Consider the following 13272-nt stretch of genomic DNA (forward strand, 5'->3'; position numbering starts at 1 on the left):
AGAGGAAGGAGAAAGGAGGGTAACAGGGTGGGGCCCACCAAGATGGCTTGTGGAATTACCAAGTCCGACTTACTATAAATAATATTAATAGGAAAGGGTTGCCACGTGTGAGCCACCTCTATGCGGCACGCGACAACCGCTCCCGGCGGGCCCCAGCGAGAGTTGTGCGCCATTTAACACTACAGCAATCCTTCCTTCGACTTCGACCCCTTTTTACAGCTGAAGCCGCCTCTGCGACCCACCATCTCCGCCTCGCCCTCGGTCCCCCGGCCCGATGCTTTGGAGAGTCTGTACGCATCTGCATTCGTGTTTTCTTCTTCTTTTTTTCCTTTTTTTTCCCCCCGGTGAAAGGTTCTTTCTTATTTTTCTTCTCTAAAACATCAATCTATGGTTGTTATTAAATTATTTGATTTGTTTAAGTCATAGAGGTAAGATAGTAACTGTATGATATTTCATATTGTCAACAAATCTAATCCAAATATTACTAGCTTCTAAAAAAATAGTTATTGTCATTATTTTTCCTGATCATTCTTTGTAACTTTTCCTAATTAACCTCCAAACTGAAAATATTTAGAATTATATTTCATAAATTATACTTCTTAAAAAATCTAAATCAACCAAAGTGGGTACAAAATCTGGAAAATAAACTGTATTATTCATAAATAATGAGAATCGATAGGACTTTTTACACGTGTTTACATTTTTATAAAGATTAATAATGGCTTCTCTAAGATGTAGGCATAAAAAATGTGCTTATAAAATCTTAATTTATTATTTATATACATATTTTTTTCGTTGCATAATGGTTTGGGTCAAGGACTATATAATCAAAAGTTTGGGGGTAATTAAGTTTTTTTTCCCCCCAACTAGGGTGCAATTAAGATTTGATAATAATTTGTATAGCAATCTGTTTTCCCCCTAATATATTTAGGCAATATTTTTCAATGTAAAGTACTTTGGATGCTGATTTTGGTTTAAACGGATCTCGGTCCACTTTTTCTAGCATATTCATTGTTTTTTTTAAACTAATTTATTTTACTTATGAAGTAATATATAATTTTATAGAGTTAAGGTGCATTCATCATCTCGAGATATTTTCTCAAATGAATCAAAACATCCTAAAGTATTTTTTTTAAATAAGTATAGAATCACGAGATATTTTTTGGTGCATACAACTTTTAAAGTATTTTTTTTATGTGTGTTCAGTATCGTAAAATATTTTTTGTGCGTCTAGGACAAAAAAAAATTTTAAAGTGTTGATCGCATTTAAAAAATATTTTAGGATGCTAAATACACTAAAGGCAATATTTGGGAGTGTTAAATGTGCCTTAACTCAATTTAATATTATATAAGAATATTTTAAAGAGATCGGGTCATATTTGTCGTAACCAACTATTTTATCTAGCATTATTAATATATTTACATTAATTAAATATACGCATGTATATGAATCTTTTGCATTGTTTCAACCGCGGAAGGTTGGAAGCATGCGTTCTTCCTATAACTGGTTAGGCATTTTTTCTATATAAATAGGTGGTTTAAGATGGAAATTACGTTGTAAATGATTTGTAGACAGTACAGTTTTTTTTAATATATTTTATACTACCTCCGGTCCTAATTATAAATAGGACCGGAGGTAATAGCTGGTATTGCTGACATTGATTAGCCATCACCAGCATATTCATTTGGCATATTTTATAAAACACACAATAAGATCCGCATTTAAAGTATATAAATAAATAATATGGTCCATCTCTCAATTTTTTTGCTGTGGTCTATAAAAAGTCACTGAAAAAATTCAAATGCTGAATGCAGTAAAATATAGTACTCCTCCGGTCCTTAATATATGACCCAATTCTTGAGTTGGTTTTGGTCCTGAATATAAGACCCATTTCTCATATTTATCAATTTTCTCTAAATTACCCCTATAGATACTCCCTTAACCATAATCAAATAGAAGAGAGAGGGGGTATTAAAAAAGATGATTATGGTATTTTAGGAAAAATGTGTCACTTTTCTTATAATTAACTAACTTACCTAACTTTCTTAATCTAATCAAATTAGTTAAATGGGTCTTATATTAAGGACCGGAGGAATATTATAATAAACTTGTAAGCGGCTCTTACGCACTTTTAATTTACATCCTGATCAAATTAATTCGGTCCAGAATCATATTCAGAAGTAAGTTTTATTCAAGTTTTATTTTACCGAATGCTAATCAAAACACACCTTTTACTGGTACGTTATTGAGTTGAGATTATAAGTTAGTAATTATTTTATACTCCTCCGGTTCTTAATATAAGATCCATTTAACTAATTTAATTAGATTAAGAAAGTTAGATAAGTTAGTTAATTATGAGAAATGTGACATGTTTTTCCTAAAATACCATAATCATCTTTCTTAATACCCCATCTTCCTCTTTTACTTGATTATAGCTGATGGAGTATTAATAGGAGTAATTTAGAAAAAATTGATAAATATAAAAAATGAGTCTTATATTTGAAACCAAAACCAATTCAAAAAGACCGAAAGAGTACCATTCATGAGGAAAAACCCGAGCCGTGTTATCCATGTGCGCTTGCCATCTAATCGCAGTGCAATGGGTAAATTAATTATTTCCCGCATGCCATGATATGAATTATTGCTGTCGATATATCGTTAAAGTTGAAGAAAGGCCTAAAAACTAATATATTGTTTTTATGTGACGAGGCAAGGATATAAACATGTATGATAAAAATATACATGTATTCTGTAGAAGCGTGGAATTCCCGAATAGAGTGACGAAGGTGACCCGTTAAAGTTAGAATTAGAATTAAATTAAAATTTGATGAGATCGCATTTTCACCAGTTATGGGGATTTTTTGCGAAGCAAGTTGGGTAGGTGAGAATGAGACATGGACGCTGTGCGGTGACGTTACGAGTGACGAAACATATATTTTGTATTATAATTAATTCAAAATGTTAATACGCGGCCAGTTGTGTAAGTGAAGGGTGAGGCCAACAGTTCCGATAAGGTACAAAATGAACTAAAAACCTGCAATTTCCTCTGGTAAACTGGTAATCGCCTAAACAGGGGGTGTGAAAATTTTGCCAAGTCACAATAGTGGAAAGTCACGCACGCCTGTGATATTTTTCCATTGCTGACACCGCATGTAGCTCAACTTTTTTTAAATATATACTTTTTCGGTTTTTAATATAAGATTCAATTCTTGAGTTGGTTTTGATCTTAAATATAAGATTCATTTATTATATTTATTAATTTTTTTTAAATTATCCACATGGATACTCCCTCAACCATAATCAAGTAGAAGAGAGATGGGATATTAAGAAAAATGTCACTTTTCTAATAATTAACTAATTTTCTTAATATAATCAAATTAGTTAAATAGGTATTATATTAAAGACTGGAAAAATATATGTACATGTATATATATACCCCACACATTTTTTAGGTATTAATTTTGATTCGACAAATTAAAAAAGGGGACTCGCGAGCTCCTCAAATAATTCTAGAAAACACGATACATCACGAACCAATTGCAGTGGCAATAAGCAAGGATTTTGACCAGGAACTGCAATAACAGGCAGGTTAAAAGTACCTTTTAGGATGATTGGGGTCAAAAAATGAAAGCAGGAAAGGAAGGATCTAATAAGCAGATTGGCAATAGACAAGGCGCTTTTTTGCAAACACGCTTATAACTTATAAGGACTCCTTGTTATCAAAATTCAAAGGTTCGCGCAGCCAGGGGCTTGATCGCACGGTGAAAAGGAGGGATGTGGAGCCCACTTGGTGTTGTCGCTCTGTCGCTCGCTCCTCCCAACTGTCATGCGTCATTATTATTTATGCCCTTTTCAGTTTTTCCCCGGGATTATCCTTTTTTTGTTTTAATAAGATTCCCCGGATTATCTCAACCTATCGAAATAAGTCGGATCCTTCCGTGCGCGTTGCGCGAATCAAGAGGATTCATATATCTGATAGCTTGAAGATATTAGTAAGATTTGCTGATATTTAGGTAATTCAAACATTGAAATAGCAACAAACAACTTAAGCAGTTAATTAACGGTACGATGACGGTAGGTTAATTAGGCCCTTCTTATCACAGCCGGATAAGATTTGAGGAAGAGGATATATATTGATTCGAGAGCGGCCGCAATCAAATGGCTTGGCAATTTTTGTCCTCGATGGCTCAAAATTCAAATTACAACTCAATGGCATGGATTGATGACCCCATTGCGTCGACATTTTGCCCTTCCAACGCTGTTAAATCGCACCTAATCCTGTTATTGATGCCGCTTCTCTCGCCGCACAAACCTTTCAATAACTCACTCATATCTCCTAACAACGACATATTTTTGATATTCAAACTCTTACTACTTAATATAATATTTATTTAACTAATTTAATTATATTAAGAAAGTTAGGTAAGTTAATTATTAAAAAAATATGATATATTTTTTTTTTAAATATCATAATCATCTTTCTTAATATTATTCCTCCCTCACTTGCTTGATTATGATTGAGGGAGTATCTATAAGGGTAATTTAAAAAAATTAATAAATATAAAAAATATGTTTTATAAACTTAATAATTAAATTATATATTAAAAACCGGACGATAATTTAGTTTGGACTTGTCTATTATATTGTCAATGCAGGATCAGCAAGGATAAAAACCTCGTCCGTAATCTACCCTTTTGACGTAAATGGTGAGTCAGGATAATGACTACGACTAAATAATCCGGACTTTTTTTAATAGAAAAAATTAAAAATGATTAAAAAAGAGACTATTTGATTTTCAAGGTGAGGTTTTCGGCTCAAAAAAATCAAGGTGACGTTAGGTGGCAGTTGGCAAAAAGAAGAACGCTCTCTCTGTTTTGGCAGGAAAGGATTTGCCCATGTGAGGCCGGGGAGATTTGAAATGACATATTTGGGGATGCCCCTGACAAGTGTCACGTTAATCCGGACTACGAGAAAATACGCATTGGGAAGCAAAACTGGGAATTCTTGAAATCGGAAATAAACAATTTGGGAAGCAAAAAAAGAAAAGAAAAAGGACAGGGCAGTGAGGCAGTCAACGGTTGGAAGGGGGGCCGTTGAGTGGAGACAGTCCAGCTAGTAAGAGGCGGAGGAAAGAGAAAAAGGGTAGAATGAGCAAACCAAAATGAGACACGCGTCACCGACAGAACCACGTTGGTAGATCTGATTTTAATGAGCGATTACCCTTCCTTGCTGATGTCATTGGGGACAAGAGAGATTCGAGAGGGAGGAGTGAGGACAGGGGTGAGCATTCGGTTTTTCGGTTCGGTTATCGGTGATAACCGAATTAACCGAATAACCGAATAGAGTAAATTTTAAACACCGAACCGAAACCGAATAACCGAACTAACCGAAACCGAATTAATCGAAAATTTCGGTTCGGTTAACCGATTAACCGAAATATATAAATATAAAAAATAATTTTAAATTAAAAATAATAATAAAACACAATTATAACCATTAATTAATAAATATTTCATCATTCAATGTGATTTATTATAATAATATTTATTATAATCATATTTGTTGAATATAAATATATTTAAAAAGTTCACATATACCCACATATATATTTATTATAATAATATTTATTAAATATAAATATATAATATATTTATTTTGGTTATTCGGTTATAACCGAATTTTTTTTACTAACCGAACCGAACACCGAAACCGAATTGTTTAAAAAATAAAAACCGAATATATAACCGAAAACCGAAATAACCGAACCGAAAAACCGAAATTAAATTCGGTTCGGTTCGGTTTTGGGTTACGGTTCGGTTTTGCTCACCCCTAAGTGAGGAGGCATTCCCCCCCTCGCGAGTTCATTCGGACACGCCCGCTTCACGTCCCAAATCTCCTTCCCTCGCCCTCGCCCCCACTGACCCCACCACTCATAGTCCATATTGCAAAACCTTGAACATCTGAAGGAGCGAAGCGCAGATATTAATGCATCGTAAGTGACATTATATATATAGAATAATTTTCAATAAATGTTTGATTCTGTTGCTCCAACAGCTCCGTGTATTAATATTGACGATTTGGAGAGAAGAGCCGGGGCCGCCATCAGTAAGAAAATGAAGCCGGAACTTTCTTCTTCATTGAGCCTGCCCCTAGAGACGTTAACGTCTCTCGGTACCCCGAGACGCATTTGACATTTGTGATGTTACCTCCTGGCATTCGATGGCCCTCACGTGACTCGCCTTATTTTATCTCCTCGCAGCACACAAGCGCATGCTCTATGCCCCTTCTGGTCATTCAATCATATAAGCCAAATCCTAACAAGTTTAATAATACCACCATAAAAATTAGTGTAACATTTAATTTGATTTTAAATATAATAATCCGATTCATTTTATTTTTTATATTTATCTGTTTTTTTAAAGCAGTCCTCATAATCCATCAAATGGTACTTCTAGCTAATAGACATTATTAGCAAGAGTATTATAGGAAAGATAACATATATTTAGTGCAAATAACTAAGCTAACAAGATTTCTTAATATACTCAAATTAAACAGCTTACCTTTTTATTAAAATCAGGAGATAGTACTAAATATCAGGTGCCTTGTAAAAGTTAATAACACTGAAATCTTTTTGTTGGCAGATGTTCTTAATTATTGTGTTGCGGAGAAAAATGTTGATGTAAAAATAATTAAGATAGATTAATTTTTTAGGATAGTTTAGAAAAGCAGTGATAGTTTTCGACAACTTTGATAATCCAAGCTACTTTTAATTATTTTCCTTAATTCGCGCGGAGTAGTTAGATTGTTTTGTAATTTTCTTTTGCCATCATAAAATTGTTGTGTGTTAAGGATTGGTGGTGACCATGATGACAGTGAAGCAGAAAAAACGAGGGGCAGCCAATTTCAATACCACTATTGGGTAAAAGGATATTAACTGCGCTTAAAATTTCAGAAAATATCTTCCATCTTGAAGAAACACGTGACTTTTCTCAACCAAGATATATATACATATATATATTATTTCAAATATGGAGGGAATCAACTAATTATGTTCCGAAACACTGCATACGTGCCATCACCTTGGGACTGTTGGCACTCGTTCCGGCCTCGCCAATGCAGGTCTCATCTCCACGTACAGAGCGGAAGGGGAGTTAACAGGAGATGGGTAGAGTGTGATATTCAGTGTGTGTGTGTATGGGTTAGAATTGGTAATTTCATGCGTGAAGGCGGCAGTGTCCACGTGTGATATGTACTGGGGTTCATTTGCTTAACTCCAAGGCATCGTGATTGTAATCATAGGTTCAGGATTAATATAATTTTTAGTCTATTAAGTTTGTTTTTATTTTTTTATTTCTTAAATTTTAAATTATAGGTTTTCATCATTCAAGCCTTTTTTCACTTAAAACATTAATTCCTATGATTCGATAAAAATTCGGACCATTTTATCACCACAACCCATGGTTTTAAATTTGAGAAACCGAAATAGGATAAATTTAAAGAATAAAAAATTATATTAACCTTTTTTTTTGTCGTCATTTTTAGAATAACTTCTCTTTGTTTAGTTAGCAGATCTCGAAAAGTATTAATCTTTGTACGGAGTATTAGTGAACCCGATACCCCTTTTCCGTTGCAAGGAAAAAAGATTTGTAAATCCGACAACCCGTATATTTTATTACTGCTTGCTTGTTTTGTTGGCCAACCTTATCATGTGCCCCTGCCCCATATATGCTTAATGAGCACCAGGAAAAGAGAGTTCAGTAACAAGTATATATACCTGTGTTTTAACCACGACACGATACTATAACTGCAAGAAAGACAATAACTTAAGTTACATTATCTATCAAATTACTAATCTAAAACAGAAGCCCGGGGGTACGGTGTGGGGATTCCAGAATTATAAATTACCTGATTTCTATTAAGAAAATCATAGTACTCTTGGACGCTTCTCCGAAAAAGAAAAAATGTTTTAAAATGGCAACCCAATGTTGTAATTTCCGTCTCTCACGCCATCTTGTTTATTACGGTTTGAAAATTTCCGTCTCTCGTGCCATCGTGCAATCTGATCCAAATTGTGTGTGTGTGTGTGTAAAAGGATTGGACCAGATCCTCCACTAACGAAGAGCATCACACCCATATTTTAATTCACCAATATCAAAGAAACGTTAAGATTCTTGAGGAACACGGCGTTAAAAAATCTGGCATCTGATAAAAAAAAGATTAATATTCTTCTCTAAATTGAATTATTTTTACATTATTATTTTCTTTTTAAACTCGATCGGAGTATCTTCTAAACGGGACTAGTGCGGATGCTAAGAAATAAACCCCCACGCGATGGTTTTTGAAATTAAAAAAAAAATGGTGATTCGATAATTTGAAGTTTGTTTTTCAAATAATCTATGTTGCGCAGGTAGAGATTAAAAAAACAAATTGGGGGTAGCTAGGACAATAATGTTGCAACGCACGGCTGCATCATAATAATTTAAATTTGAAGTTTAAATAACAAGATTGCATAGTTGGGGTGCATTGTTGATTTTGCCCATTTTATTAAAGCCTGAAGCACTGTCGGGTTTTTAGATTGGGAGTGAGGATGCCAGATTGACATACAGTTGGAAAGCTGTCCACATGCAGGCTGCGCATCTAATATTTAGTACTCAGTCTGTTCTTTATTATAAGAGATATTTGATACTTATGGCATGTTCCTATATATAAGAGACACTTAAAAGTTGTCTCTACTTTTTTGTGTTAATTTCCTATTTTACCCATATTTATTTTGTCTCAAACTCACACCCTCTCTCCTTTCCACTTCTCTTTCTTTTAATAATTTAATTGTTCTCTCTCATGCTCTCTCTTAATTAATGAGGGTATTCTTGGGAAAAAATTATACTTTTTACACTTTAATTATTTTTAGCTAATTTTAACTGTTTTTTTATTAACGTAATTCGATTATTCGTCTCTTATAATAAGTAACGAAGTTAAGTTGCCATCCATTACCGTAACAATAATCCTTCTTTATTTTCCAATTTCCAAATACCATTGTATTCCCAATCACGAGTTGGCATCAGCAGGCAGCAGCTGCTTCAAGACAAATTTAATTAATTTATACGTTTTTTCATCATTTTTGGCGCATTTATGCATGTCACTGTGTAGATTAAAAAAATAACAATTCTGGGGCCCCGTGTCACTATTTTTTTTCGAAAAATATCAATCCTGGGACCCCATTGTCCCTTGTCGTATTTAACTATCTTCCAAAGGGGATAGTTTATACGCGCCAACCAAAAGTTGGTTTAGTTAATAAGGGCGCGATTTCACATCAAGCAGAGGTAGTGCCAGTTTAATCAATAAATCTCATTTGTGGGTGATTATTCATAATTAAGCAGTGTTTTTGGGATTTTGATGCCTATATATCTTACTGCTTGATAACTTCTGTTTTTTTTTTCTTTTTTATCTTAGGAAAATTACATGTGTGTGTAACAGTAAAAACACAGAAAATTTGTATTTTACATCATGCGTCTTTGAAAAGTGAAAACACTAAAATTTGCCGTGTGCGTAGGTTTGTAGTAAGTGTGTGGAGAACAGATCAGAGAGCGCCTTGTGAAGCGAAAAATCACCACGTTGGCATGATGGCGGATAAATCGAAGAAAACCGGGGCGGCCGGGGGCAAGTATATATCTTAGCGAATTGGCGAGAGAAAGGGCCTTTGCCACTCGCTCTCTGATTATTGGTTCATTTTTGGCGTTTGTGCATATACTGATTTGAAGATGCGTTTGTTGCTGTTGCTGGCCTTTGGAATTTACACAAACCCGCTGAAACTGAGACATGACGGTACCCCACCTGAGCCGCCCCATCTGAATATGACTGCAATTATTGGTGGTCCCTTTCACATCTCGTGCATGCATGTGAAGTCAATTGAACAAAAAAGAAAGAAGGAGAACATGCAAGAAAAAAGTTGAACCCATATTATACACATATGCACACTCTGTATATTATATTCATAGAGAGAGTAGACTGGCGGCATGCACAGGGGTAGATCAGTTGAAATCTATTCTCAGAGCAAAACCGTGGGGGAGAAATAAAAGGAAAAAACAAAGCAGTTTTAACTTGTTAACGTCGGACATGGATTATTATACCGAGTGGTAGTTTAATAAGCCAAAATATATCAACTCGAGGGATCAAATGCGGCATCTCGAAGCGGTTGAATGCGTTTTTCTCCCTCTTTAAAAAATTGCTTTCTGACATATAGACATTGAATCTGCAATATACTAATGTGGTATGAGGTTTTGACAGAGATCGAGGTTGCGGCTTTCACGACACGACATCGTCGGCCAGGGCAAGTTGCACATTCAAATTACCAAAAAATGTCTTCGCGTCTGGGAGTTCGGTCGGGGATGGTGATGGCGGGATGAGCTTATTTTAATTATTGCTAGAAAGAAAAGATGTGGGGTCAAGTCAAAGTTCCTAAATGGGTCACTTAATGCACTGCAACTGGCCGTTTGGTTAGTTGAGGAGCTCCCTTGACTTGAGGCTTTCACTACTTTTACTCTTTCACTCATTCTAAGGGCCATGTTTGCTGTAATGTATGCCAGCAAACCAAAAACAGAACGAAATTAATTGGGAAAGCACCCGGTATATACTACTCCTCCGGTCCTAATTATAAGACCCAATCCATTTTCTCTCTTATATTTATGCATTTTTTTCTAAGATAATCCTTCTAATAATGATAGTTTTAGCCAATATACTTAATTAGCAAGGATATTTTAGGAATAACAACTCTTATTTATTATAAATAACCAACTTAACTTACTTCCTTAATCTCCTCAAATAAGTCAATTGGGTCTTATAATTAGGACCGGAGGAGTATTATTTTTTATCTTTTATATAAGAACTAGTTAATTAATTTAAATATATTAAAAAAAATTAGTCAAGTTAGTTATTTGTAATAAATATTTGTTACACTTCTTAAAATATTTTTGTTAATCAACTATATTGGTTAGAACTGCTATTATTACAAGGACTACTTTAAAAAAATAAATAAATATGAAAAATAAGACAGATTAAGGTATTATATTTAGGACTAAAATAAAAACCAATCAAACTACCTTTTAAGTAGATTTTAATGAATGTGACGTTCCATATTCCGTTGTCGTACGTAAGAAAAATATTGCCATTTTCGTATTTAAAAAATGGCCATTTGTTAAAAGTTCTAAATGTCAATAGATTTAAATTCCCATTTGTTAGAAAAAAATAATTTAATACTACCTCCAGTTCTTAATATAAGATCTTATTTGACTTTTATTTTGATCTTAATTATAAGACCCCAATTTATTTTGTTTCTTATAGTTTGCATTTTTTTCCAAGATAGCCCCTCTAATAATAATAGTTCTAGTCAATAAGCTTGATTAGCAAGGATATTTTAGGAAATATAGTACCTATTTATTACAAATAACTAACTTAACTTGTTTTTTTAATCTCTTCAAATTAGTCAACTAGCTCTTATAATTAGGACTGGAGGTAGTAAGTAATAAAAAATAAAATAGAAGGATCCATAAACTCCAGTATCAAACTTACGAGTTAAGACATGCCATCCTCACTTTTTATTGTCCATTTATTTTCTCCTCTTGTTTTCATTCCAAGTCCTCCTTTTAAACAAGTGGCATCAAAATCAAATTCCGCTAAATATGTAAAGATCGACGACCTTGGAATTCTGTAATAACATGCATGTTTGAAGCTCAAAATCTGGGACTAACCTTGATTACGAAAACAAGGAATTGTGAAACATCTAAAATGGAGATTGTTAGGGCATCCAAGGATGAGTAAAGCTGAATTGATGTCCTATATTAGATTAAGTTAGATTTAATAATAAGTAATGCACAACAAAGTGAAATTACTAGTATAAAATGTAGGTTGAGCAGTATTTTGAATTAAGACGTGATGTCCTTTATTCTCTTTCCTGTTTTTAATCAAGCTTTGCTGCCATTCCCAACTTGGACATCCTATGTGTATGTTAGTTTATGATGTCAAGAAAGCTTGTTCAATCGCACACTAGAATTAGAATTGTTTTGACCCAAAAAAAAAAAAACAGAGAGAGAGAGAAATTGTCAAAAAGCGGGACTGCACATCAGAGGCTAAATCCCATTTATGTCAACGTATTCAGATGCACTAATCCAGATCTCACAAAGAATTAAGTAAAAGTTAATTTGTCGTTTGTGGACATTATTTTCCTGGGGCCTGCGCTGTCTTTTTTTTTATTTGTGCTCGTTGGGGCATGAGGTGTCTCGTGCGGATGACTTTACATTCTTTCACTCTTAATTTAATCCATGGGACGTGACCCTATGGTTGGGAAAAGAAAGCAGAAGTCTTCGAATTTCGAATTTAGACTAAAAATAAAGCATTTTCAAGAATCGAACAAAAGAACCACCATATATTATACGAACGCCACCAACCGTTGTCCCGCCTACCATGAAAAAAGAACCGGGCAAAATACAAAAGGTTAGATGGAAAGTTTGTTTTTCTAAATTAATTATTATTCATTCTCAAACTATCATTATTAATTACGTGTCAATAATAATAGTTCCATACAATTTTATAAGCAAGTAATTTAGCTAAATACAAGAACCGAACCAGTTGTTACAGCCAGACCTGTTGGAATGAAGTGTTGATTTGAAACAGGGCGGGGACGGCTTCTAGCCGAAGTAGGGGTTAGATGGGGGTAGGTTGCTTATGCGTGGTTAGTTGATTGACCGTTCACTTGCACACTACAATCAGCGGGCAGCTGGCAAATTATGAAAACCATATGAATGAGGTGGACCTTCGTGCCTCTACTTACCACTGTCCCCTGATTTTCTCTCCAGTTTTTAATTCGAAGTATTCGGATTAAAGTGGATTCGAAATCATCACGAGGGATATTGACTGTTTCACCAACCCAATTCCCCACCACGAATTATTACGGTTACCACTTAACAAAACGCAAAAGTGAGTATCGAATATCTTGCCTCCTCTCCTTTCATGCCTTCTTTCTCCGTGGAACAATCATGAGTGGCTTTTGTGTTTCACGGTGCTTCTATCTTTTAGTTAGTCAAGACCACGTTCTCTTCTAGTTGATTAATTTTCACATAAAATACCAGTACAACCGAAAAAGTGATGGCAATTGATGATCTGAACATTAAACAAGGACAAACCAAGGCAAAAAAGAGAGGAGGTGACGTCTAGTAATGGAAGAGGGGCCAGGGAATCATAACGACGGGCTGCGCCTAAATAGAATTATATTTGGAGGC

Source organism: Neltuma alba, unplaced genomic scaffold (genome assembly GCF_004799145.2).
Source record: "Neltuma alba isolate B1F8T4 unplaced genomic scaffold, ASM479914v2 tig00005084_pilon, whole genome shotgun sequence".
NCBI classification, from domain to species: domain Eukaryota; kingdom Viridiplantae; phylum Streptophyta; class Magnoliopsida; order Fabales; family Fabaceae; genus Neltuma; species Neltuma alba.